A 27,429-nucleotide genomic window follows, 5' to 3' on the forward strand; every position below is an offset into this window, starting at 1 on the left:
AAATTCTATGCTTTACACGTCTTCATTATCTATTTTTGGATCTTTGTATGATTACTGCAAAGACCTCACTGTTTTTCCTTGTTAAATATTTGTTTATGCAACCTTCCCCCTGCAGGCAACTGGATTCACGTGATCCTTACTTTATAAGGAATTTCAGTCCCATATGTTGCCCCCGGCACTTTTTGCTGCTCTACTGGCACCTCTGCTGCTTGCTTATTAACTGAAGTGACAATTAAATCATAGAAAAACAAGTCTTAAACTGTAATAGAAATCTCTCTGAGCCTGAGGCTAAAGCAACCACGACCCCTTGTAGGCTGTATTTAAAAGTTAGACTGCATCTGACTACATATTGACAATGATAATATAAATTCCTAAATTTCATCAGAATTTCAAGACTGACTTCCCACAACTCAAGAGAAGCGGGTTTTGCATCAAAGAATTGCTTTGATGTTAACAGAAGTGCAAAACCTTCAAGATTAATTAGAGCTCAAAGTATAAATGCAACAACGGGAATTCCCTTCCCTTCTGTTCTTTCCCAGTGGAGAGGGGGAATTCCCTTCTCCGTCTGTCTTCTCTCTGTGCAGGGAGGGAATCCCTTTGCTATTCTTACTCATGATGACGGTTCTTTTCTCTTCCCTAAGAGCAAGGGGAAGCTCTTTTTTTCCACTTGTTTCCCCTTTTCCCATAAGAGGGTTGAGGACTCCCCTTTCTTCCCATCATCTCTCTCCCAGAGGTGAAGAGGGGTTCCTTTGCCTGCTAGTTTCTGCAGACACTCACTTTACCAGTTTTCTGCTTTAATATTCAGGATAGGAAATGCTTTTTTTACCTCCCACTTTTTTATTTTTTTTTAACCTCTCTGAGTACAGGATTTTATCCTACAAAAAATGAAACCAGACACCCACTGCCAATTTGGTTACTGGCAACTGTGATCTAAATATAACTGCATCCACTTAGTACTGCGCTCTCTACTTTTAAGTGCTAATTAATAATTAATACCGGGAATGGGACTTAAAAACAAAGCAGAAAAACAGAATCCATATTTCATTAAAGGGATTTCTCTTTAGTCTAAAGAAGACCCTCTATAGCTTTTAGGGCAAGAATTTAGCTTTATGCTCTAGAACTGACTGAGATACTCAGCCCCTCTCCAGAATTACTGAATACTGTGAACTAGCAAATTACTTCGAGCTCACTTGAACGGAGGGCGATGGCACAAAGAAACCACCACTAATGTACAGATCATATATTATTATATTTATTATATTATATCACAATTAATTGCATAAAATGGTATAAAATTATATAACAAATATCCATTTCAGTTGTGCGCCACTGAAGCAAGCTTTGTGTTTCCTTCACAGGGTGATGAGTTTCACCTGTGTGATTAAAAACAAAGAATAATGGACAGAGATGTGAACTTGGATCATTTACTATAGTACTTGTTGTTGGGTTTTAATAATTTAGAATATTGCAGATCATAGAGGTAACTGTTCTGTGATACCTTTAGTAAAAAATAATGAGGTATTATTAATGTGAAACCTGATTGTAATGTATGTCCTGGGCTAATCTCTCTTTGTTAGGCTGCATCCAGTAGATTCTCCCTGTTCTCCTTGCCAAAATTTAAGTGAGCTGCTAAAAAACTGGTAAACTTGCAATGTAGAGTGCATTTTCTCTGGTTTTAAATTAAAAGCTTTTGTGTGTGTGTGTGTATGTGTTCTTTTGGCTGATTTTTGATATCAAGGGCACAGTCAACAAATTTTAAAGGGGGATTTCTAAAAACTGTATTAATAATTAACAGTAAAAGAAGTAATTAAGGAAACTAATTTAAAACCCACAGAACACCAGCAGTAAAACCAAGCCTTTTCTCCTCAAAGCTTTCTTTCCCTGATTCACTGTTTCTGTAGCCATGGAAAAGACTGTGACACTAATGAAAATATCATTAGTATTTTACTCTAAATTTTATGGGAAAAGATAGTCTCTTAGGAGCAAATCCCTGTTTAAATAAAATTAGAAAGCTCTTGATTCCATCCACTTTCTGCCCAGATTAGTTGATTAGGGTTTCTGGTCTCACAGATGGAAGCACCACTAGTGTCACAAACCCCTGGCTATACAGTCCTTATCCTTTTAAGAACTTTTAACAGAAACAAACAAAAGTTTGTTTGTAACAATGCCATCTTCAGATATGATGACATCAGCAACTCATTGGTCTTATCTTTAGGACGGTGTACGAGATTTATCACAAATAAGGTAAGAGCAGGTTGATGAAACAGGTAGAGTGAGTGTAATCAGGCTATTTTTAGCATTCTCATACACCATGTTTTAATTATATTTTGTGAATGTAAATAGAAACAAATCTTGCACTGTCAAAACCCAGCATCCTCTATGCAAACAAAAGATCGGTCAGTCAGCCAGGTTCAGGGAAACCGGTAATCTTAATCTCAAACCTTGACAGCAAGCACCACCAAAGAACTGAGAATAAGAAAGGAGCCAGGTATGTCTGAGTGGTACCTTTTCCTCTGGCAGCTTACTAATTTTGACTTTCACAGCCTCAATTCCGCCACTTGAGACAGAATTTAATATGAGATCTCCAATATGTTTTTAGCAACTGTGTCAACTGCTCTCAGCTGAAGTTAAGGCTCAAATTATTTCATTTGAGTAGGGTAGCCATCTGAGTCAATGTGTTACAAGTTAGGATTTTGCAGTGAAAAAAATGGACAATTATCTTTCACTGTGCTGTTACCTTCACATTTGTGAGATCTCAAGCACTTTCGTAGTTGGAACAGTATCACTTAAGTGGTACGCTATCCTTCTCTACCATAAGTGATTATAATGAAATCATACTACTGAGCATTTAATGTAATAATTTTAATTTGGCTTAGTAGTTCTATTTTTGAAAATTAGAAGAATCCCAAAAGTTATTTGTTTGGGCATTCCATTTACTGCTAAGATGGCTTTGAAAGGCTTTTATTTAAAGGAACATTCATATTTCTTTTGGTGTTAAACCCTCTTTTCAACTGCTGCCTCCAGCTCTCAAAACTGAGCAAAATCAACAATCGTTCTTTTTTTTCTGGTGCTTCATACAGTGAAGGAAGGGTGAAAATAAGTGAAGGTCACATGGATGTTACGATACTAGGGAAACTCTGGTTATACTTGTGCAAATATTGTACATGCAAATATTGTACATGCAAATATGCCATAAATTTTCAGGTTGGTTGTTTAGCAAAGTCAGTATCGTCGCCAGCTCTCTAAGGGCTGCTGAACTACCCCTACTGCTTTGATTTATTAACAAATATTGTTAATGAAAAAGGCAGTCTCAGCTACAAACTAATTTGCTATGCATGAGTTTGCTCCTTAAAATCATAGAATCAACTAGATTGGAAAAGACCTTTAAGATCATGAAGTGCAACTGTTACCCTAGGTCTGCCAAGTCCAGCACCTAAAGGCCTCATCTGCATGAACACTTAAAGTGACAATGACTCCACCACTTCCCTGCGCAGCCTGTTCCAATGCCTGATCATCCTTTTGGCGAACAAATTTTTTCCCCAATATCCAGTGTAAACCTCCACTGGCACAGCTTAAGGCTGTTACCTCTTGTCCTATCACTTGTTACCTGGGAGAAGAGATTGGCCCCCACCTTGCTCTATCCACCTTTCAGGCAGTTGTAAAGAACAATAAGGTCCTCCTGAGCCTTCTCTTCTCCAGACTAAATAACCCCAGTGCCCTCAGCCATTCCTCATAAGACTTGTGCTCCAGACCCTTCAGCAGCTTTGTCACACCAGTATTCAAGGTGCGGCTTCACCAGTGTCAAGTACAGGGGGATGATCACTTCCCTGGCCCTGCTGGCCAGACTATTTCTGATAGAAGTCGGGACGCTACTGGCCTTATTGGCTACCTGTGCACACTGCTGGCCCATGCTCAGCTGGCTGTCAGTTAGCACCCCCAGGTCCTTTTCCACCAGGCAGCTAATCATATCCTTCTAATCATATGTTTATCTATTCAAATTTTCTTACAAAAAAACATTTTGGTAACTGATATAGGTACATACGACAGGGCATTTAACTCTCTGATGACCATCCTCAACTCTGCCTTAGAGAACAGCTCTACGAGGCCTGTATCAATGTAAATTAGCAGAATATTAATATTTTATAAAAAATATTATTTTTTTTTAATTACTAGTCAACTGTTCTTAAATTACTTGAATAATATGTTAAGAAGGGCTGAATTAAAGGTACAGTATCTTCAGAGATTGTAGAACCTTTGGGTTGGAAGGGACCTTAAGATCATTTAGTTCCAACCCCCCCCTGCCATGCACACCTTCCACTAGACCAGGTTGCTCAATGCTCCATCGAGCCTGGCCTTGAACACTGCCAGGGATGAGGCAGCCACAGCTTCTCAGGAAAACCTGTTCCGGTGCCTCACCACCTCCAAAATAAAGGATTTCTTCCTTATGCAATAGGTGTATCAGATGAATGTAAGATGTAAACATCTGAGATTACAGAATGAGGGAATTCCACATTATATTCTTGCTGTTAAGACCAGAAGGTAAGCTGCACCTGTATTAATACATGAGGAGTGAATGCTCCTCACTCATAAGTTCTAGTTACACTCTTCTGCCTTGAAGATCAGCTACTAACCCCAATTTTCTGGTACGCAAAAATACAAACCCAGAAGGAGAGCTACTTTTAGGCTGCATTCTGTTTCTACAGTTAGGACTTTGCTACCTCCAAAGTATCATGCATACCCTAAGGAACTAATCTCCTGGTCCAGAAATCACATGCTAACACAAAAACTGGCCAGGAGAAGGGAGCAAAGGGAAGAGAAACCACAGCAGGTGTGCAGACCACACTGGCTTCAGGCGAGGTTCCAGAGCTGCAGGAGCCGGCACTCTCACTACAGACTAACAGAAGCCCTGGTTTCCGTGGCAACACTGCCCTCCAGGACTCCTTGCACGCCTCATTCCCTTCTGGACAGTGTATCTCAAGATCTGTACCGATATAGGCAGCTGAGGTGCACAGCGGAGGACACGTTTCAGATAAATGTGTACAGCTCTGCAGGTGTGTAACTGGCTAAACTGAGCTTCTCATCTTACCTTGGAAGCTGTATAAAATAGGTAGCAATGGAGTTGAGAAGTATGGGTATAAACTTAGATGTATTTGTGTCCTGACTTCATGCTTAACCCTATTTATTGCTGAGTACTCTAAAAAGCTTGTGTTCTGAAACCTCTTTTTACATGTTCTCCATCAGGGACTGTAGCAATAAGACAAGTGTTAATGGGTTTAAACTTACACAGGCGAAGTTCAGGTTAGATATGAGGAAGAAGTTCTTTACTGTGAGGGTGGTGAGGCACTGGAACAGGTTGCTGTTGTGGTTTAAACCCTAGCCAGACAGCTTGTTCACTCACTCCCAGTGAGTGGTGCTGGGCTGAGAGCAATCGAGGCCCCCCTACCCCCCCGGGGCTCTCCCCTTCCCCGCTTCCATGAGGGATGGGGAGGAGGATCGAAAGAGTGCAACTCCCACAGGTTGAGACAAGAACAGTCCAGCAGCCAATGTACAACACAAATCACCACCGCTACCACCAACGACAACAATGGTAAGAGAAAATAACAAGGGAAGAGAACACAATACCACCGGCCAAGAAACCACCCAGAAGCCCGTGTCCTTCCGGGTAACTCCCAGTTACCCCCACCCTGGGCATGACGTGCTGTGGTATGGAATACCTCTTTGGCTAGCCTGGGTCAGGCGCCCTGTCTCTGCTTCCTCCTGGCTTCCCCTCCTCCCTGGCAGAGCATGAGGCTCACAAAGTCCTTGGTCAGGGTAAACATCACTTAGCAACAACCAAAAACATCGGTATCACCAGCACAGTTCCCAGGCTGGAAGTCAAAACACAGCACTGCACCAGCTACCACAAAGGAGAAAAATGACTGCTACTGCTGAACCCAGGACAGTTGCCCAAAGTGGTAAATGTTCCACCCTGTCAGTGTTCAAGGCCAGGTTGGACAGAGCCTTGGGCGATGTGGTTTAGAGTGAGGCATCCCTGCCCATGGCAGGGCGGTTGGAACTGAATGATCTTAAGGTCCTTTCAAACCCAAGCCATTCTGTGAATGTGCTTAAATATGTCTATCTGCATGTACATTAGCAAGGTAAATAGTAATTTACTTGGTGATACAGAATTTAAAAAAGAAAGCTAAATACCCTTTGAAAAGGGAGATGGACTGCAGGCAACAGCATGCTGTGAATTTTTATCTCCACACACACACACACTTTCTGTTTTTAAATCCAGTGTCTGCAAATTATGTTTTATGCACAGTCTTGTTTCTTTGCTTACTGAGTGCAGATACATGATAAATACAGCATTCCTGGATCCACAATAGCTAATATATGTGTAAGGTTTTACTGTCAAGAAGCCAGAGAAAAACATTTCATTTATTATCTTTGACAATATATAGGACCAATAAAAACACTCCTCTCGCACCCAATTGCCAATAATTTTTTTCATTAGAGTTGTTATAATCACATTACTCAGATTATAATTAGCATTACTTATTTCACATATAAAATGTATGTTTGAATGAGTTATGTTAAACAGAAGAATGTGCTTCATTTTGATGAACTTGGAAGATAGTGAGTGAGATGATCAAGACAGATTTCATGTGCTCAATTGGATTCTCACAGCTAAGTGAAAATCCCACATTATACTCTTGATTCATTGTGAACAGATAATCTTTCCATATCTCTGACAAGGAGTATTTTAATTCATTGCCTCCTTTCAATTGATGGTTCCTATCTGTGACAAACTCATGTAAAAATATTCAGAATGTTATGTATGTTACTACATTATACTACATTTACATGGGAGGAATTGTAGCTTTTACTGAACAATTTTTTTTCACAACATAGAGGCAGAAACATTACACTGGCTAAAAAAAGAGAAAGGTTGTAACACTTTTGCTGATATTTAAAAGTTTGTCCAGCCTATCATGAAAGATTTATTAATAGGAGGAGTGATAATACCATGTCAAAACTTTGCACATAGGAAAATTCTCTAGGCAATGTATGTATTTTTGTTATACTTCTTTGTACTGGTCTCTGATGGTTGGCTCTGCTTATCAAGAGGCACCAAAACAAAAACGGGTATTATCAGCACAGCATTAGTGAGCCCAGTGTACCAACATTATTCAAGAATTTCTCATGTACTCCATCATGGTATTTCTTTAGACATTCATTGTGTCTGATATCTTGAGCTAGAAATTAGATGCCTAATCTCTAATGAAAGGTAATAGTCTATGGATGCCGTAGATTTTAAGTACCAGCCTTTGCTGGTACTTACACATACTGGAATGTAGTTAATTGTAACTTGATTAAATAGTAATAAGTTCAAAAGCAAGAGCTTCCGCAGTTAGATTTTTAACCTGGCTTACCCATCCAAATTTCCTTCAACCCTTTGATATTTCTTAACACTCAGTAAGATAAAATTTAGATAATCAAGTATCCTTACCATCAGTATCAGTTTCAGCAATTTCAGCTGCTGTAACCAAAATGTTCTCAAATTGTGTAGCCAACAATATCCTAGCCTGTCTCCCTGTACCACTAGAAAGTATTCAGCTCTACTAATACCTGATGTCAAAGAGGAGTTTGTTCTTAAAAATCAAGATATAAAACACATAGCCTGACTGCCCAATAAAATAAGAAGCACCATAAAAGCTTCATTTTATTATGCATCATTTAATCTAAGGAGTCATGGGCCTATTTCCTTTAAAAATAAATAACAGTGCTTATGGATAATGACACTGAGTTCAAGCCACTGCGTTTGAAAATCTGGATGAAATGGATCTGCAGGAACAGAGAAATCTTTAACTTATGTTGCACAGGCCATCAAGTAATCACCAGATTGTAAGAAAAATGTGCTACTACGATCCTGACCAGATGTAAAGCAATGAGCTAGAAGCAAATGCTCCAATTTTCCATGACTATTCTCCTAAGCTAGATGACCACCCAGTTAGTCTATAAAACTATTAAGGATCTGACAAAATTAATTCTTATGCTTTCCAACAGTCCTGTCCCTAAGAAACCTTTGTAGGCTGAAAAACTCTTCTAAAATTTCACTTAGACTAGGGTTCAATGGCAGAGTAGAATTGGAGCTAGTGTTTCGCATTCAACTTTCAGCTGCCACTCTTAAAATTTTCTTGGATAGTTTTATCTCTGATACAGCCAAACACTACCAAGAACAGCTTCACCTAGAAATAAAGTGATAAATATTGTCTCTGTACGTAGGTATGCCTCATATGTAAATAACATATACACCTATATATAAAAAACAAAAGAGGCTGTGATTTTAATAACCTTATTAATTAGAGAATATTACCTTCTCTATCACAATCTTGAATTCAGAACAGATCTGGGTCATGGAAGTTAAAGAGAGAACACTAAGGTTAGGGAGAGTACTGAAGTTATGCAGCCTCCTGAGCCTCATACCTCAAAAACAGTTATGAGATTCATATGTGTGGCTTCAGCTTTGTGATCTGTGAATGCACATCCACCAGTCACCCCTTCTGACCATGAAATCAGTGATGGCATCTTTAGCTAGATATCAAAGCTTGCTTTTCAGTGAGATGCATTTCTCACTTTAGACTCTATATCAGCAAGTTCTGTAAAAATGACATATTTCAAACATAAGCAGAACAAATACAGAAATATAGTGCATTTAGAGAAACGGCATCAGCATAAAGGAAAAAACCTTGAACTTTGTGTCACTACTTTGTGTGCTGTAAACTGTACCCAATTTAGGGGTCTATAGCCCTTGAATTGCACTTCCCCCCAAACAGACCATTAAGTCATTTATTCTTATTTATTATTCTAATACCTTCTTGCCCAGACTTCCTACAATGAAGCCTACAGTGGATAGGGGACCACAGTCTCCCGCTCATGCTCTGTAACTGGCCAACCATACATGTCACAGATGCTTTGATGATGCTTTGGCTGGATCAGGAAGTTTGACCGCGGACAAGGATTTACTAAAAGTCAAGTATAAAAGAGTAATGTATGTTGACCCAGACCAGTAAGAGATGAGTATTATCCAAAACTGGAAAGCAGCAGACAGTCTCATAATCAGATAGATTAACTGAGCTTCAGTAGAGCTTCCTAACATTTGTGCTGTCATACTGTAGCTGACTACAGTACCAAGGAAACATTTATTTTTAAAATTAAATGATCTAGTACTTTTTACAGTTTACTTTCACATATTTTACATCTCTGATAAGTACCATGAAGTATCACCTCAGCTGAAAAGACAGAATGTCCCCTTGATACGCTGATAGACAGAACAGGTTACTTTGCATTCACTCCTATTGGCTCCTGGGAATATTACTCACAAGTGTGCCTCATTACATTAGGAAGAGCCTCATACATTTCTAGTTTTAAAGCATATTACTATGAAGAGATCAGGAGCCACATTCTGCTCTTATTTATACTCTGCAGTTCCTTTTGGTGCTAAGTTCCTATCAGAGTCAGAGTGAGCTCCATTTCTCTTGTTAAGGTAAATCAAACATTTTTAGCGAGTTTCATAATGACACATGCTAATCCCTCTGTGGAAGCTTTTCTCTCTGGAAAGATTTTAAGTGTGTTTATTAGAAAGACCATATTTATATCTTCAGGGAAGCCTGTATATAAAAGGGAAAAACCTTGTAGGGCAGATGTTGTAATCGGCTAAAAGATAGAAACTGTGCTTTGTTTTATGCAAACTAGAGCGTGAATATTTATCACATAACTAGGATTTAAAGGAGCAGGATGAAAGAATAAAAGGGTAAAATCTGTACACCTCTTTATGCCCCAGTACTACATTATGAAAGCATTGAGAATGTATGAACTCACTATTCCCCCAGTAAATTTTATTCCTGCTGGTCAATGATAGCTTTTAAGAGTTTATCCAGAAGCTGGTTCAGCAAGCAATATTTAAACTTATTATTCAATAGCACATACCAACATTTCACGTATGTTAAACGTCGTGAAACTGTACTTTGTCTGGTATAACTAATTAATCACATTCATTCAGGTAGCATGGCCTGCAGGAAAGCAGCAGCTCTGCTGTTGGAACATCAGGCATACATAGATAAAATGCAAAATTCTAGCATGTCACTAATGTGTTCTCCAAATAACCTAGTGTTGCATCTCTTGCTGTTGGAACCTTCACTCTTGGAAACAGTAATGACCTATCAAACCCCAAAGCCCTGGAAATTTAATTCCTTGTTATAATTTAACTTAATAGGACACCCAAGGTAACTTTCTGAATTTCATCTATCATTTTCCAGATATGCTAGACATGCCTATTTGTAATGGCTAGAAACAGACAGCTTTCCTACATTTGTGGTCTGGAGTCTCCAAATGGCCTGTCACAGCATGTTTAGGCTCAAGTTCTGAGATCTTATGTTATCTTCTAGAGGCTATTTTGGGATGGGGGAAGACTGGAGACAAAGCAAAGTGAAAAGTATTTGCCACAAAATCAGCCCATAGACATCAACACGGTTTTGCAGAATTGAAGCCACCTTTCACTTCAATGAAAAAAAAAGTGAAATATGGGGCTCTCAGAGTCTGCATGATCTGAGACACTAAGGCCCACACAGCCACCACTAGCACAAGGCGAATTTCATGTTTAGCCAGTTAAACTTTAACACCAATCAGCATAATATATTGATCACTGTAAACTATATACAGCTCTGTAGCTTCGTATCTAGGTCAGAAATGCCCCTCTCAAACTTCATATCGCTATTCCAGGTTTTTTCTTCATCAGTGAGACAGAGGGAAAGGAGATTGGGTTTATTATTGTCACCATTCATCATACCCTAGCTGTGTAGGCAGTTGATGCTTTTATTTCTCTAGTAATGTAAGCAAAGAAAAAAACTGTGTTTCTGCTTTTGATTTGCCCACAGGTAAAATACAAAGGGCCAAACTGACACTCAACATTTAAGTCATAGTTGTATTCAAAGAGAGCTTACAGTGGCAATGACAGCACTCAAAATCACAGCACTCATGATAACTGAATAAGCAGTTTTGGGAGCACTAGGTTATCCAAATGTCATTATTTGGTATATCAATGTATCTCATTATCTCTCATGTACTACTTCAGTTAGACACAAAACAACTGCAGAACATGTAGTTTTAATACATGAACAGTGCAAACAGTTCATGTAATGGGCACACTATTCCTTATTTCAGAAAGTTTAAACTCTTCTATCAAAATGTCTTACTGATTTTTCAGTATGGAAGTCTCTTCTGATATTGTTATGATATAGCATGCAACATAAGATTCCCTGCTGCCTCCCCTCACCCCAAATGTCAATGCTAAGGAAATTAAGTTTGCTATCAGTATGCTTTAGCATGATGCTGACTAATGGTTTGGTTTTGTTGGGTGGCATATAGCTAAAATTTTTCACAGAACTACTTGTTCAGGAGCCAAGTATGCGACACTGACAAAAACTGAAATGATAGCATTAAGTTTAGCAGTCAGGAATATCTCAGTAAATGAAAAGAATATTGATGATATATATTCACTATGTTATATTTTACAATGTGCTAAATAGAGATTAATGGGTGGAGACCAACATTCTCAGTATTTATATTTCAATAAAAACATCATAAAGTCATTTTGGTTTCTAATCAAAAATCATAAATAGTAGAGTAGTAACATAGATTACAGCAAAATAACATTTAGTGGCCTGCAAGGTTATGTTGACAGTGGGCATTCAAGTCAGCAATATACACATCAGCGCATGTATCATAGTAGCATGGTTGTTGACGATTTTTAATCATACACCAAGCAGTGAAATGGGTATTATGGATAAACAGAGCAGGACCAAGTTATACAACATTTGTATGCAAGTCTATACTGCAGCTATTTACATTAGAATTCTTCTACAGAGGGTCAAGGCTTCCAAGCTCCACCAGTTCAGCAGGTACCACTCAGAAGCAAATAAAAAGAAACAAAGATGCAATAAGAAAGAACTATATGAAACAGGACAAGTAATGCACTGATTTCCAAGTTTCTTGGTTTTTCAAAATGTCAAACAAAAGATCTTTCATTTAGTCCAATTTCTGTTCTGTGATTATCAGCTTTAGTCCCATCATTATGAATATCTTGCAGAAAATTTCAGAATACCTGATAAGCATCACAGAAATTAGATTATTCTGTCAGTGTACATTAGAAATAGGTCTTCAAGCAGACAAAGCCTTTGGGGAAAAAAAGGAATATATACCACTGATTGTAAACTACTTTGGCCTTTGACATATTTTAATTAACTGAGTTGGACAGATGAGGGAGCTGTATTCCATAATTTAAAGCTGGACAGTGCTTTCAACATAGAGTATATTTATAGAAGAAGTGCGAAGGACCATTACTCCATAGGAATTGGATACATTAGAGAGAAGTAGATTGTTCTTTCCAATTTCAGCAACATATGTTTATTTCTAACATCACCCTTCAGTTCTGTGAGCCTGGGCAAGAACAGAAAAGGGTAGATTTCTGCCAGTTGGCCACTATTCCTTGACTTGTTTCTGAAAGGACACTATGGCCTGTCACATTGGGAAGAAAATGCGCAGAACAGGAAGAAGACATACTCATACTCCATAGGACACTAATCTAGAACTTAAAGCCAAACTGTAGTTATCTATGGAATGACCACTACAAAGCGTGTTATGAGCTCACCTTTGCTTGAGGTAATGGATGCCCTCTAGATTATCTTCTCACAGGTATACATTTGCATTTTTTACTTGCCCCCAAACCCTATGGATACCTAAAATTATTCATTTGTAGGTTCTAAAATAAATAACTGAAGTTGCATTCATTAAAACAGATTATTATTTCTCACCTGCTCAAATACTAATTTCTCTTTGTAAACAACAAAATGGAAGTATTTGCTAGATTTCCAATGAAAGTTCCATAAAAGCTTACTTAATACTATAATAGAAAGGGGATTTTGGGCGATTATAGGTTCACACCACACACTCCATTTTGAACAGATAACCATGTGCCATATACCTCATATCAGATGCTATTTTCAGTCCAAGTCAGTCTGCTCTTACCCTTCTGTTTACTCAGGGAGTAGCAGCTAAGCTATTCCATCAATAAAAGCTGCAGCTACTTAGCCAAAATACTCATCTTGAACTGCCCATAGTAGATATATATATATACACACACACATATATATGACTCAATATTGCAGACTGCCTATTCTTTTCTGACATTGTTCCTCTTCTATTATGCCCTCAAGACCCACAGTCCTACACAGCTAAGAAGTTTGATCCTCTTTTCCTTACACTCAGTGAACCTACCAGTTTGGGATTTTGTTTTAAGACATCTGAAGAGAAAAAGGACAATCTCTTGAGCATGTATGAAACCCAGTTGGCATCCATAATACTCAGAACATGCATTGATTTTTTTTCCCCCCTCTCCAAGTAAAAAAAAAAAAAAAACACAGAAAAAAATTGTTAATAGTCTAGCTAGGTGACAAATGCAATTTTTTGTGTCTTTTTCCCTTTGTGTTTGCTACCTGAGTACTCAGGTCATATTGCAGACCATTACTGAGGGAAAAACTTCAAAGTGAAAATCAGGTGCTTACATCATTGTGAGTTAGCACAATCCATACATTTTTTTATCTCAAATATTTTTCTTCTTCAAACTGATTTTTTCCATTGTATTTAAAAATATCAGCTTTTGAAATGCTGTCTCAAGGGAGCCTTAACCCTTGAATCACAGCCTTTAAGCTTACCCAATTTAAAAAAAAAAAATCTCAGTGCACACAAGGGGAAAATTAAATAACTCAGAACATTTGATATAATACAAAAATTCTCATAATACAGAAGTCAAACAGCACCTAGGTGCCTTATACCGACACTCAAACATGTAGGAATGCTATTCTGCCTGTAACTATCTGGACCCATGCATAGTCAAAGTGTCCTAAAGGATTCCTTCAAAAATCATAGTCTTGGGTCACTGAAAGGTTTCTATTTCTTCTCATTCGCAGCCTATACACATCCCTGAGTTCAAGTAAAAATCTTAACAATTACAGCAGATGCCATCTGAACTCCCTTACCCTCTTGTTAATAGTCAGTCTTTATTCTAGCATTCAGTTCTGTATCTACATAGTACAGACAAACCTGAGAAGTTACACAGCAAACCACAAACCCGATTTTAAAGTGGCCTCAGGCTGCATTTTCCATCTTATTTACCTTTCTTTGAATCATTTCAATAATCCAATATGATTCCAAGTAGATGTTTTCTGCATTTATGCTTTATTTTCATTATTATTTCACTTGCCTTTTAAATGTGAATAAATACAACAGAATGCGATTCAGAGAAAAAATAGCGATCTCATGAGTTCCCTCTGCTGTCTTTCCCTCATATAGTTATGTTCATCTTTAAAAACTTTTCCCAAAACAAAGCTAAATCTTCCAAACTGCAGATTCTATCTATTAATTCTTGTCTTTTTGGACATAAGGACCAGTTTATTCCTTTTTGTTGTTTCATCATAGTTCACATATGTAAACAATTAATTAGTTCTCTACATTAACAAACTCCATTCGCTATTTCTTCAGAAGTCATACTTGTCCACGCTAATTATCTTTAACCTGTCTCAACTCAGCTATCTTCAGCTGATCCATATCTTTCTTGAAGTACCTGAATTTGAACACTGCTTCCCACAGCAGATGCACAACATTGCAAGAGACACCCTAAAAGCCCTTCACAGGGTAGTCAGATCTCCACGTTTTACAATGATGCTCCTGCTTACTGTGCAATGCTCAGTAGTCACTCTTTCAACAGCTGCTCAACCCTACTTGGGTATAGGTCTCTGCACTTGTCTCTGCTGAACTGCACCTTATTTTGTCAGACCATTTTACCTAATTTTGACAGGTTATTTTTCAGTTCTAATCCTGGCATTCTGCAACCCCTACCAGCCTGGTACCATCTGCAAATTGAAGTGGACCTTTCAAATCATTAATGACTAAAGTTGGATTATTCATGTATTATTAACCATAAGGCATTTTAACTTCTACTCTGACTAGTTAAGGGAACTTTATGCATATAATCAAACTTCTCCCCTGTAATTAATTTGAAAATTAGTGTCATTTTCAATGGCTTTGAGGTTGTGTGAATTCTAATGTTCTATTGCAGATAAAAAAGCTTCATGTGGACAGAATCTATCATAATGAGGTCTTATTTCCCCTTCTTCAGCCTTTGGATGCTAGGATCAAATGACAGCTTAGCCAAGTTTCCACTTAATTGGACATTAATCAGAATTTGTGAGATTTGGTAATTTTCCTATGTACTTATACATGCACCTCTTGAGTTTCCAAATGATTTGCATACATACTTCCCTCCCTAAGACAATAAATGTGTTTTCTAGAATAAACTCCCAATGACAAGTGATTTCACAAGTTTTAGGCATTTTTTTCTATGTGCATTTTATTTTATTTAAATGTTTCTTGTTTATATATGAATTTCAGTTGGTTTTCATTATTTATTATTCAGCCTTGATGTAAATGGTCAGTCTCTTAAATGGCATAGCTCTTAGCTGTGTGACTTAATGGCTGCAACTTTGAAAACAGGCAAGTAATGAATAACCAGTAGTGAATGTTGATGAATGGAAACCTGCTGAATCATTGCATAAATATTCCACATTTGAGACATATGTGGGAATTCCTAAGGGCTAGCTATTCTTGGAGCATTGCTACACACAAATGTATTTTAGTTAACAACTGAAAAAACTCAAACCCAGAGGTACAGTATGATGACTGAGCCGTCCAATTCAGGTTTTGAATTCATACTTGCAAATAGGAACCTTCTGTCAGCTTCTCCTAGCTCTAAAACATGTCACCTGTGCTATTAACATTAAAAAACTTAATATACAAGTATTGTACCTGCTTTAGTAAAGGAACAAGTAGTTAAGAAAAACTGAATAATTTAGAAAGATTCATCAATGTGTCATTTATCTGAAGCATACTACTTCCAGCCTTCATTTCTTATGGAAGTTAAAATACCTCTAGATAGCAGAATCAAAATCTGGTCCATTAAGTCAGACAATTCAAAGATTAACATGGTTATTTACTACTTAGTTATCCACATGGCACCTTATTAGGAACAAGTGGCCAGTGTGAAAAAAAGAAACCAATATAAAGTGCCCCAGTAAGAAGGCCTAAATTTTAAATGTACTTTTCCCATTACTCATAGGAGATAATTTTAAAATGAATATTCATAGAATCATAGAAACATATTTTCGCGTTCCAGATATAATAATGAATGTCACATCTTTTTTTTTCTCCTACACCTTAGCTTACAACTGCACACTTCAGTGAGAGCGACAAAACCCTTGTTAACTTTTACAGGTACAGGAACAGACCCACTTTTAGTTTTTTGCAAATGTCAGGCCAACTAGAGGAAAAAAAAAAAAAAATCCCACAAAACAGCTACCTCAGAGTATTCTTGGGCATGTATAAAATAAATACCAGAAGAAGTGATTTTTGAATGGGGATTAAGTTGTAATTTTTGTTGCATGATAAACTTATTTAATGTCCTGTACAATACAGCTGAGCTAAATATTTTGTATTTCAATCTTTTCTGATAGACAGATAAGTGACATCTAAGGACAGATGTTTACTGAGCAAAACATCAAAGCTGTTTTGAAAAATAGCGAGGCTTACCTCCTAGTTTCATACCCAGAAAAAAAAAATAGAACAGATATAACAGAAAAGTGAACTCTTCCTCTTTTCTACAACCCTGCTCCAGTGGCTCAGTCATTCAAAAATTAACCAAATAAAAAGTCACAGTTTGAAAGGATTTTCAAAGTTCTCAAGTCCAGACCTTGCTGATGTGGGTGTCACTCCACACACTTACTGGCTGTTTGCTTTATCTTGGTTTAGATTTCTTAAGTAATGGGAAATTCATTCCAAAAGCTGTTAATTCTGTGATCTAGCAGGTGTCAAAGAACACTTCTAGGTATGGGCCCTGCTGAAATAAAGTGGTGGGAAAGGAACATCCTAGAGCATGAGGGTTGTGAAAAGCAATTAGAATAAAAAGTGAAAAAATATACTGGATGTTGGAAACAGAAAGTTATACCAGAAAGAATTAAGACTAATGAAATATTCTCATAAACAAACATGATCTGTATAAACTGTAAAATCCCCTAAGGGAGCATCTACACATTGGAAATAAGAAAGCTGTTATCTATGAAATCTTTGTTAAATATGAAATTCAGCAGAAAGTTTCAGGTATTCAGGAATACTAAAGCATATAACCTATAGCCACATTTCTTGTCTATTGGAACAGAAACTTTATGGAGGGCTGCAGGCAGGATGGTGGAGGGGAGGAAGGGGTTAAATTCAGTTGGCCTGATTTCTCTTTGATCCAGGGATGAGCAGTTATCATTGTCCTGTTATGCAACTTCAGTCTTACAAATGAAGAGATGACCCAAAGCAAAGTAGGAATTGTTATTTTTCAGCAAATAGTACTTTGAGTTTCCTTATTATGAGGTTGATTAATTGAGAAAGTGTTCAAAGTTTTGCTCGATAAAAAAAAAACTACCTCCACAGTTGAGTACTTCTTGATATTCAATGCAAATTAGTATGTTTTTTTCTTAAAACTTAAAATTTCAGTGATGTGTGAAATCTTGTTTTAAATAAAAAACAGACTTTATGACTACATTTTCTCATCAAATACAACAGGAATGCAACTGTATGCCAGCATGTTATTTTTACAGTATATATGTTTGGCTCCATTGAAACCAGATCTAAATGTACAATATGGCTCTAAGAGGTAGCAGAGAGATATAAATGTTAATTGAAAAGCAACAAATACATGTATTAAGATTACATAATAAATTTGCATGGATAATATATTTCATTATTGTAGTAATATCTGCCAAAATACTGCTTTCACTGCACATTATATTAGTTATTCTAGAGATAAAGGCATCCTTAAGCAATTTTAAAAGGGCTTTGTTGGAAAATTCCAAGTAGGATTATGTGAGCATCATGGGGCAGAGGGAAGACTGGCTCAAAGATTAGTTGTTAGTTCAAGTGGCTTTTGGGAAGCTGGTGATGAAAAGGATGTGCTTGTCTAACAGTCTAGATCATTCAGCTTGTTAACGTGACAATTATCCAATGAACAGCAATCCCCAGGGAAAACAAAATAAACTGTATTGTGTCTGTAGTAAGTATTTGGAGCTTGTCTCAGAACAAGGACAAAAGATCAGTGAGGATTATGAACCCTCCCTGGCCCTTAAAATTGTATGACAGTTAAAGAAAGGTGATCTGCTACTCTTAGGTACATAGCACTAGTGCATTGCTTAATCTTCTTAACATAGAATGACTTTGTTCCTGCAGTACTGGACAGCTCTAATTCTACATCTGTACCAGCCCCTGGAGGGAAGATCACTATTGTTCTCAGAGGAAAGAAAGTAAAATCTAAAATATTACAAAATAACACTGACATTTTTACAAATTAAGGGATACTTTCCTTCTTTCTTTTGTTTATTTTCCTGTACTGGTTTCAGCTGTAAGTTAATTTTTCTCCTTCCTAGTAGCTGGTGCAGTGCTGTGTTTTCAACTTTAGTCTGAACAATGCTGATAACACACCAATGTTTTAGTTGTTGCTATGTAATGCTTACCCTGATCAAAGACTTTTCACTCTCATGCTCTGCCAGTGAGGAGGGGCACAAGAAGCCAGGAGGAAGCAGAGACAGGACACCTCACCCAAACTAGCCAAAGGGGTATTCCATACCACAGTACATCATGCCCAGTATATAAACTGGGGAGAGTTACCCAGAAGGGCAGATCACTGCTCGGATTGGACTGGGCATCAGTCAGCAGGTGGTGAGCTCAGAAATAGATTGCATTGTGCATCACTTATTGTGAGCTCAGAAATACGATTGTATTGTGCATCACTTATATTTTCTGAGCTTTCATTTTTTTCTCTTATTGTTTCCTATTATAATTATTGGTATTCTTTCTACTATCACTATATTTTACTCTGTTTTAGTTACTGGACTGTTCTTATCTCAACCAATGGGATTTACATTCTTTCAATTCTCTCCACCCAGAGGAGGGGAGGGAGGGTGTGAGCAAGCGGCTGCATGGTGCTGAGTTACCAGCTGGGTCTAAACCACATTTCCCTTCCCTTTTCTCTATTAGAGAAATAGAGAAACTTGGATTTTTTTATATTTTTTAAGAGGCTTTTTATCTATACTTTGAAATGGAGAGAGTGTTTTCACATTAAACACTTTGCTAGGAAAAAAAGGGGAACAAATGCTGATAACTTTAAACTGGTGTAATTTAGTTTAACTTGGAGGCTGAGGTAGAGCCAGTTCTCATCAGTTGCCTTCGTGATGTGTGCTTCAGAAAAATCTTGATTTCTGGCATGTACTCGAGCTATAGTTTGTCTAGAATTAGGATGTATCGCAACATCGAACATTGCAGAATAAGCTTCAGTAATTTATTATATCCTTAGCACAGTTTCCCATTGATCTTGGAGTGAGCAAAATACATTTAGTGAGACACAGAAGGCACTGAAAACAACTACTGCTAACTAAATGTACTGCAATTGCATGTGTAAGTTTATAGCACATGTTCAAACTCATTCTTAAGAGCCTAATTTCAGTACTGTAAAGGCCTGTGTTAACATTTCCATCCAATAATAGCACAGTATTTTGTATTTAAAGCACATGACACTACTTACCCACTGGTAGCATTTTTTAAAATAAAATTGAATAGGAACACAGACATGTTTCAAAGGCATAAAAATCACTATCTGCAAGACAGCTTGAAACAATGAAATGCTGTTCAGATGCTAGGACAAATGAGTACACAGTCAGGCTAGGAAAGGTCAGATGTAGTTAGAATACAGTCCACAAATCATAGTTTGTTTCTGCAAGGTCTGATGTGTTTGACTCAAATATTTGACTGGATTGTTAGCATTACTGCAAATGCAGGAACATACCATTGTTTAAATAACCAAGGAAGATGAACAGCCTATTTTCTCATATATTTTCCTGATTTATGTTATTATCCTAGACTTTCTGGTGCATTTTCTTAACAGCGCAATTTTTTCAGATCTCAAATCTAAAAACATATTCAAAGCACTTGAGCACATAATTTTTTTCCTTACATAAGGCAGCAATATTGTTCCAGTGAAAGCATATATTCTTGCATCCTTGTATGTTTAAAGAATGGAGTGACTTTCTACCCTGTTTGACCTACAGTTTTTTACCTAGTTTATACAGAAATGTGAAATAGCAAACTTTTAAATCAAGCAAAGAAACCCCCAAGAAAAAAGTATATAAGAAATGTCAAAGGCAAGTCTATTGACAGTTATATTACAGAAGGCTGAAGTTTTCCACTGGGGGCTTCAAGTACAAATACCAGTGACATGAACACAGTTTCTTACTCTATTTTTGAGAACTTATTTTCTATCATAAAAAGGAATAGTTTGACCATCTTTGCAGCAAGTCTGATACAGCGTAATTGTGAACTTGAGGTTGTCATATGTTACACTCCAGTTCTCCTATTGAAGGTGTAATCCTTTTAAGAGAATTACCATGATATTCCATAATTCAGTGAATTAAAAATCCATGGTATATTTTAGAAAACTTAACTCTTAAGGGTGATGGCTTCACAAGTACAGAAAGGAGTTCACTTTGTAACTCCTGTAAAGGTTAGGAAATATGTGACTTTTTTTACTGAACAGAAAGTTATTTGTGGTAAACTTTGAGTGAAATGCAGAAGGAAAAGTTTAACTTTAATAAAGATATATTCAATTTAAAACCACAAAACCAATTCACAAACAAGACAAGTATTCTACAGAAATTATCTCAAATCTGCTTGTAAAGTTACTACAACGGAAACAAACTCAATAACCCATTTATAACATCTAACTTGTTGCTCTTCCTGCAATTTCTATAAACCTACAAGACCACAGTTGGAAGCTCATATTCTCCTTGATTTGTATAATCCTACCGATTCCTCCACAATTAATTGCTATTTTACATGAGTAAAGCAAAAGAATTAATCAGAAGAATCAAGGTCTTCACTGTTCATATAACAAAGACCATTTTTGACCATTAGATCCTTTAGGGATCTGAAAGGGATTATTTTCAGCTTCCCCTTGCTCCCAGTACCTGTTCCCACATTAGTGAAAATACTCACTTTACAGACGGGAAACCAAGGTTCCCGATTTCTGCCTTGCCTAACCGAAAGAAAGCCCTGTATATGGTATTCAGTGCTCGTGAATATCTTAACTCCTGTTACTAGTTGTTCTGCAATGATTTTGTCTTGCTTCATTTTTCATCTTGCTCAAAACCTTCACCCACATTTTCTTTCAGAAGCACCAACAGCTTTCCATCTCTTACTCTACATAAAAGAGCCCTCCACAGGGATCTTCCTGATATAAGAACCTTGCAGGATACCTACGCTATTTTCTTCACTAACTGAACTACATTTTTCCCAAGAACACCTCCATTGGATTTTTGTTTTCCTCCTGATAATACAGTCTTACATTGTAGCAGCTTTACTGAGTCTAGATTTTTGGCAGCTTGACCTTTCCTGCTTACTGAGCCCAACTGTTTTTGTTATAAATCACTTGGCTTTTCAACAGCTTCCATACTTCCAAGGCCTTTTTGCTGGCTTTATTAAAAGTTGCAGAAGGTCAGCCTGAGCCATAGGTTCTCAATACTAAATCGCAATGTTAAAAAAAAGCCAAAACCAAACCAAAACAAAAACTAAACTCAAATGTTTTCCAGTCAGCATTTGTAAGAAAAAAGCTTACTACAAGTTTAGGTTTGTTTTTCAAAATTCCATTTAACTGCAAGGAAAAACAAAATTTAAGTTATAAAAGTTAGTGGTAGCATTGGTAAAAATCAAGTTTTGCCAGCCTCAATGAAGTAGTCTCTAAATCCTTTGTAATCTTATCACCATATACCTGCTGATATCAAGTCCTTTGGGTTCTTACCACCATATGTATGTAAACATATTACCAATGAACAAAGCTAGTGATAAGCAGATTATCTCAGTTTGAAGCTCTTGCACAGTTACTGAGTCACTGTGGATTTACTGACGTGACTTCATCTTTGATGTATTCACACTACTTCCAACAGTATTCCAGCTTGTGATGCACCTGCTTGTGCAGCACATCTTTTCTACTTTAGGTACTATACTAGAGAACCCTGCTCCACAGCAGAATATATTTGCAAGCATAGTTTAGATCCTGAAGTGCAGATACCCTTTCCCCTGGCATAAAGGGTTTCCCTCAAGTTGTTTTAACCAGTGCCACAAGTAAGTAAGTTATCACAGCAAAGCTCTTTTCAGCTCCTGTAGGTACAGCTATATCAGGCCTTCTGCCAGTACACAATTATGTAATCAAAAGCCTAGCCTGAAATTCTCCTGGCAAAAATTTAACACAGGTTTGACTTAAGAAAAGCATCAAGTTCCTGTTCTCAAGAACAGAAGGCACAATGCTTTAAAGTTTCTATGAAAAAGAAAATCAGATTCTAGTCAAGGGAGTCCCAGAATCTCAACCAAGAGAGCTGGCACAAAAGGCCAGATAAGGGAAAAACATTCTTCACCAAACTCATATATACATAACACAGTCATCAGAAGGGTATATTAAAGTATATTCTCCCAAACATGCATGAGATTAAGAGACCAATCAGCACAAGCTTGGACCACTTAGCTGTGTTCTAGAACGGTTAAAGCAAGCCTTGCACTGCCTTCCCACCACTGGTTTTGCCAGATCTTGGCATACAAGGGGAGAAATGACCAGATGATGCTTATTTCTAGCTGAGTCCTTAGGGGTACAATTAGTAAGGAAATTCCAGGACAAGCAAGACAGAACAGATTTGGCCATATAGGCTCAGAAACACACAAGACTGACAATTTTCACCTAGTCAATCTTCACTTAGCTGGGCACTTGACTTTGCTACTGGGTTAGGCTGCTTTATCAGCTCCTGTCTGCTGGTTTATGAGTGACAGTTTAATAAATATACATTGCCAACGTAAGATTAGTATCCACAAGCCTCAGATTTATTTCAAGTTATTTAGATTAACATCTATGTGTCCTAGATTTAGGATTTCAGGATGGCAATCTGATCTAAACCAGATTTCTCCCTGCCCCCTGAATGTAAAATGTAAATCTGTCAAAAGATGAAGATTAAAAAAAAATAATTTGCAGGTCAGTGCAGAGTGCTAGTATATTAAGAAGCCTGAAATAATGTAAAATGCATACATTTCCCTAAGGGAAGTACAGAATTAAGAAATAGAGAAAGCCAATAAAAGCCACTGAAGCTAAGAATAAAATTCAGATGTACTGAAGCTATATTGCACGCCCCCAAAAATAAATCAGTTGATTGAAAAGAAAGTCTGAAGACTTGTGTTTTCAGTGCTTACAATATAGCATATAAATACTAAAACCATCAGTGGGAGTTGAAACAGCAAAAATTCTTAGACCCAAATGCATGCTAGGTGTAGAAGGAAGACTTGTCAAAAAGAGACAAGTTAATTAACATGTTGTGAAATTCAGAATAACTGCTTCATAAGGGAGCTCTGCTGACCTAGGTACAGCTTAATTACAAAGTACAGGAAAACTAAGACAACAAGACACCACACACCCCCATGGAAATAGAGAAAGCAGAGTTGTTTCCTACAGCTCTAATGCGACAGCTGTTCTCTGTTGGATCTTTCGCCTAACCCATTTTAGAGGTACACTATTTATTTACTCTCCAAAGAATATTGTCTGCAAACAAAGGCAACATAAATCCCAAGCAGTTAGTGTTTTGAGACAATGCTTTATATACTGAAATGGATCCAAAATGTAATACAAATGTCAGTGTTAACACCCAGTCCATGTGTGTTCAAATCAATTTTGAGGACTTGCAGAACATGGGTATCTGGGGGTCCTGTCCTATTGTGTTGCCAGAGATGCAGGCTGCATGCATTTAAAATGGTTATTTACATCTTTTCAAAAACCAAAAACATTGCAACATGCCCTACAGTATTCTATTACTGTCAAAAACATGGTAGGATACATGAAATCAGATTTATACACAAAGAATGACAAATGTAGTATTTAAGATAGGTGCCACGTAATGGAGTCAGCAGCATTCCATTAACTTTCCAACTAGAAGTGTGTCTATAAAGCCAGTTGTAAAACTTTCACAAATCAGCTGTACTTAATATTTTTGGATCACAAGATCACTCTTGAACATTTAGCCCTAAGTTGTACCACCTCCTCCTCCTCCCCATCCTCATTTCAAGATTTAAGTTATATCTTGATAGAAAGACCATATCATCACAAAAAAAAACCAAACATTAAACAGTATACATTAGTAGAAGACATATAAAATCCGTCACAAATGTTAGAGTTCAAGAGAAGTAAATATTTAACTGAACAGGCAGACAGTTCCATGAGAACAACCACTCTGCAGATGGCTGGCCATCTGCAGGTCTATTTAATTCATGGCATACAGATGTTTAATTACACATTTGTTATGTAGGAGACCATTGTACAGCCAAGTGTTCACAAGGTCACGTAATCAAGCATTGTTTGATTATGAAGAATTCATAAAGTGCTATAATCACAGTGCTAAAGCAACTACCCTTATTCTTCCTTCTATTTCTCTAACTCCAATTTGAACTCGTTTTCCTCAAATTGCCATCATCACTATCAAAATTCTCTTGAAACATTGTGACACAGGCATATTTCTACCCTACATTCTTAACACACAGTATTTGTAGTCACTTTAGTGAAGACAGAAAATGAGAGTTTAGTAACATTACATAGGTTATTTTGCTCCTGATCAGTTGAGAACTGGAAGGTCACCTTGGTGGAGGTTTTTCCTTAAGTTATCTAATTCTGCAGGGACAACATATGTAATTGCATCTCACCTCACATCTCAGATTTCCCATGTAAAAGCCAATTGATGAATCAGGGAACAAGCTAAGGCCCTTGCAGTATTTATGGTTTGAGTTTTCCCCTCTCTTTCAACATTTAATCTTTCAGTCTTGATTGAAAGAGACAAGTATGAGCCCAGGGCACAAAGAAAGACATTTTCTGGAGATTTACAAAAGCATATGAAAACCTGCCACCCTAAGATTTCAGTATTGAGCTACAAATAAAGTATGCTTAGTGATAGGTAGCTATAGAAATCTCACACAGCAGACATAATGCTGCCTTATGACTAGGCATTGTACAACTACCGCAGTGACAACACTGGTCCAAAGATATATCAACATTTCAACTGACCTTGCTCTTCTTAGGATTTATCCTTCTGCAAGAGGTTTGTGGATGCTATCTCAAGCAACAGCATTCAGGGCTTCCTCCACAGCAAAACTGAAAACCAAACCAATCCATCCCATAAACATTGTTGAACCCTAACATTAATATTCTCATTTTTGCCCCTATTCAAGATTCTATATTCCCTTGAAATCTCTCACAATCCACTGAGGCCTAAAACCACCTGCCAAGGGATCTTCCAGTGTTAAGAAACCAAAGAAATTGCTATAAACTCACAGATTTTGAGCCTCCTGCTGATCTGATTTTTCATCGTGAGCCTGTTTCCCAGACTGGCTGATTCTCTCAGCAAGAGCACCAATGCTCAGTTGCTTGCCTTACATACCATCCTTTACAGGAAGGTGTCACTAACCATACCCAGCCCTAGAAAACAAAGGCTACCCTTTTCTGGCTTTTTAAACAAAAGCCTGATGTTTTTCCAGGTGGTCCTGATGACCAAATATACTGTCACAGTTCCAGGTGCACCTGTTGGGACTTACTAACCCTTTTGGTTCCTTGTAATCCCTCTTTTTAGGTGGAGATTTATTCATCTCACTACTGAACTCACTACTCACTATTGGCTCTCTAAGAATGAGAGACAGGAAAGAATTAGAAAATAATAAAGGAGCAAATAAAGATGTAAAAATTAGTGATCTATACTTAGCTAAACTTGTAGGCTTACACATAATGCATGGAATAATTTTTTATTATTTTTTTTTTAATTAGGCCATAATGTCAGGACAATTACTGTGTTTTCATAAAAATATTTATAAACCGTTAGACATCATGGAATACTATGTCCAGTTCCTGGCTCCTGAATACAGGAAAGACACAGGCATATTTGAGTGTGTCCAGAGAAGGGCCACAAAGATGGGTAAGGATTGAAGCATCTTACATATAAAGAGAGGCCGAGACCACTTAGCCTGAAGAAAAGGCTTATCAAATACCTAGCAGCTAAAGAAGAGTTAGCCAGGCTTTTCTCAGGGGTGTCCAGTGATAAGACAAGAGGCAGCAGGTGCAAATTCAAGCACGTTACATCCCATCTGAACAGAAGAAAAAGATTTTTACCAGGAGGGTGATCAAGCAGAGGAACAGGTAGCCCAGAGAAGCTGTGGAGTTTCCTTCATTTTTTGGAGTTAATAAAATCCAGCTGGGAAATATTCTGAGCAACCTGCTATTGTTGACCCTGCTCAATCAGAGGAGCTCAACTAGATGATATTGTGTGCTCCTTTCCAAACTTAACTATCCTGTGATTCTGTGGTTTTCTCTTTCTCTGATCATGCACCACCAAACGCTGAGAGGCTGTGAAGAGATTTCCGCAGAATCAGCACTTACTTAGTTATAGAATCATAGACATCTAGAATACCAGTTTGGCAGGGACCTCAAGAATCATCTGGTCCAACCTTTCTTGGCAAAGCTTAACCTAGACTAGATGTCCTAGCATCCTGTTCAGCTGAATCTTAAAAGTATCCAGTGCTGGGGAGCCCAGTGCTTCCATGGGGAGATTATTCCAATGGCCCATTGTTCTCACTGTGAAAACTTTTCCTCTTGTGTCTGGTCAGAATCTGCCCAGGAATTACCTGTGCCCATTATCCCCTGTCTTTTTCCCCATGACTCCTTGTAAAATGGGAGTCTCCATCTTCTTTCTAGCCACCCATTAAAGACTGGGACAAGTCCTTCCAAGCCCTTCATCTAAGTATACACATTTTTCACACAGTGACTGTCTAGTTTCCACAGTGACTATTTATGCTGACATTTCAAGTCATGCTACAGGTCCACTGTAACCAGAGACTCTGGTGTGTAAGATCAGCTTGAGTGTTGATGTGCTTATAACAATGAGAATAGTGAGCTACTGGAAATTCATGTTAATACATTTATTCCATTGTCTTTGCCTTTCTTCTTGTATCTATGAACATACGTGAAATCTAAGTTAAAGAACCATGTCCTACAAAATAAATAATGTTCATATCCATAGCATAACATTTACTAAACATAAACTTCTATCATGCGACTCAAATGAGATGCAATTTCAAGAACAAAGTACCTGTTGTCTTAAGGATTCAAAGGCTTTTTGGTAATCCAGTTTCAACCAAACTTTTTATTTCCCTGTTCTTACTGAAAAAAGTCACTGA

General features: G+C 37.5%; 1 protein-coding gene and 2 long non-coding RNA genes across 6 annotated transcripts in view; 2 read left to right on the top strand and 1 right to left on the bottom strand.

Annotated features, from left to right (window-relative positions):
* Positions 1-27,429, top strand: part of KCNH7 (potassium voltage-gated channel subfamily H member 7) — a 244,992-nt gene that overhangs the window by 34,098 nt on the left and 183,465 nt on the right. The window lies entirely within an intron of this gene.
* Positions 10,953-13,398, bottom strand: LOC134159759 (uncharacterized). The gene is made up of 2 exons (XR_009963288.1): positions 13,318-13,398; positions 10,953-12,216 (listed from the first exon to the last, which is right to left on the bottom strand). It is a non-coding gene; the product is annotated as an uncharacterized LOC134159759 (long non-coding RNA).
* LOC134159760 (uncharacterized) lies at positions 18,602-19,259 on the top strand. Its single transcript, XR_009963289.1, has 2 exons — positions 18,602-18,852; positions 18,901-19,259. It is a non-coding gene; the product is annotated as an uncharacterized LOC134159760 (long non-coding RNA).

Source organism: Pezoporus occidentalis, unplaced genomic scaffold (genome assembly GCF_034315485.1).
Source record: "Pezoporus occidentalis ecotype Australia unplaced genomic scaffold, CSIRO_AGI_Poc_V1 ctg150, whole genome shotgun sequence".
NCBI lineage: Eukaryota > Metazoa > Chordata > Aves > Psittaciformes > Psittacidae > Pezoporus > Pezoporus occidentalis.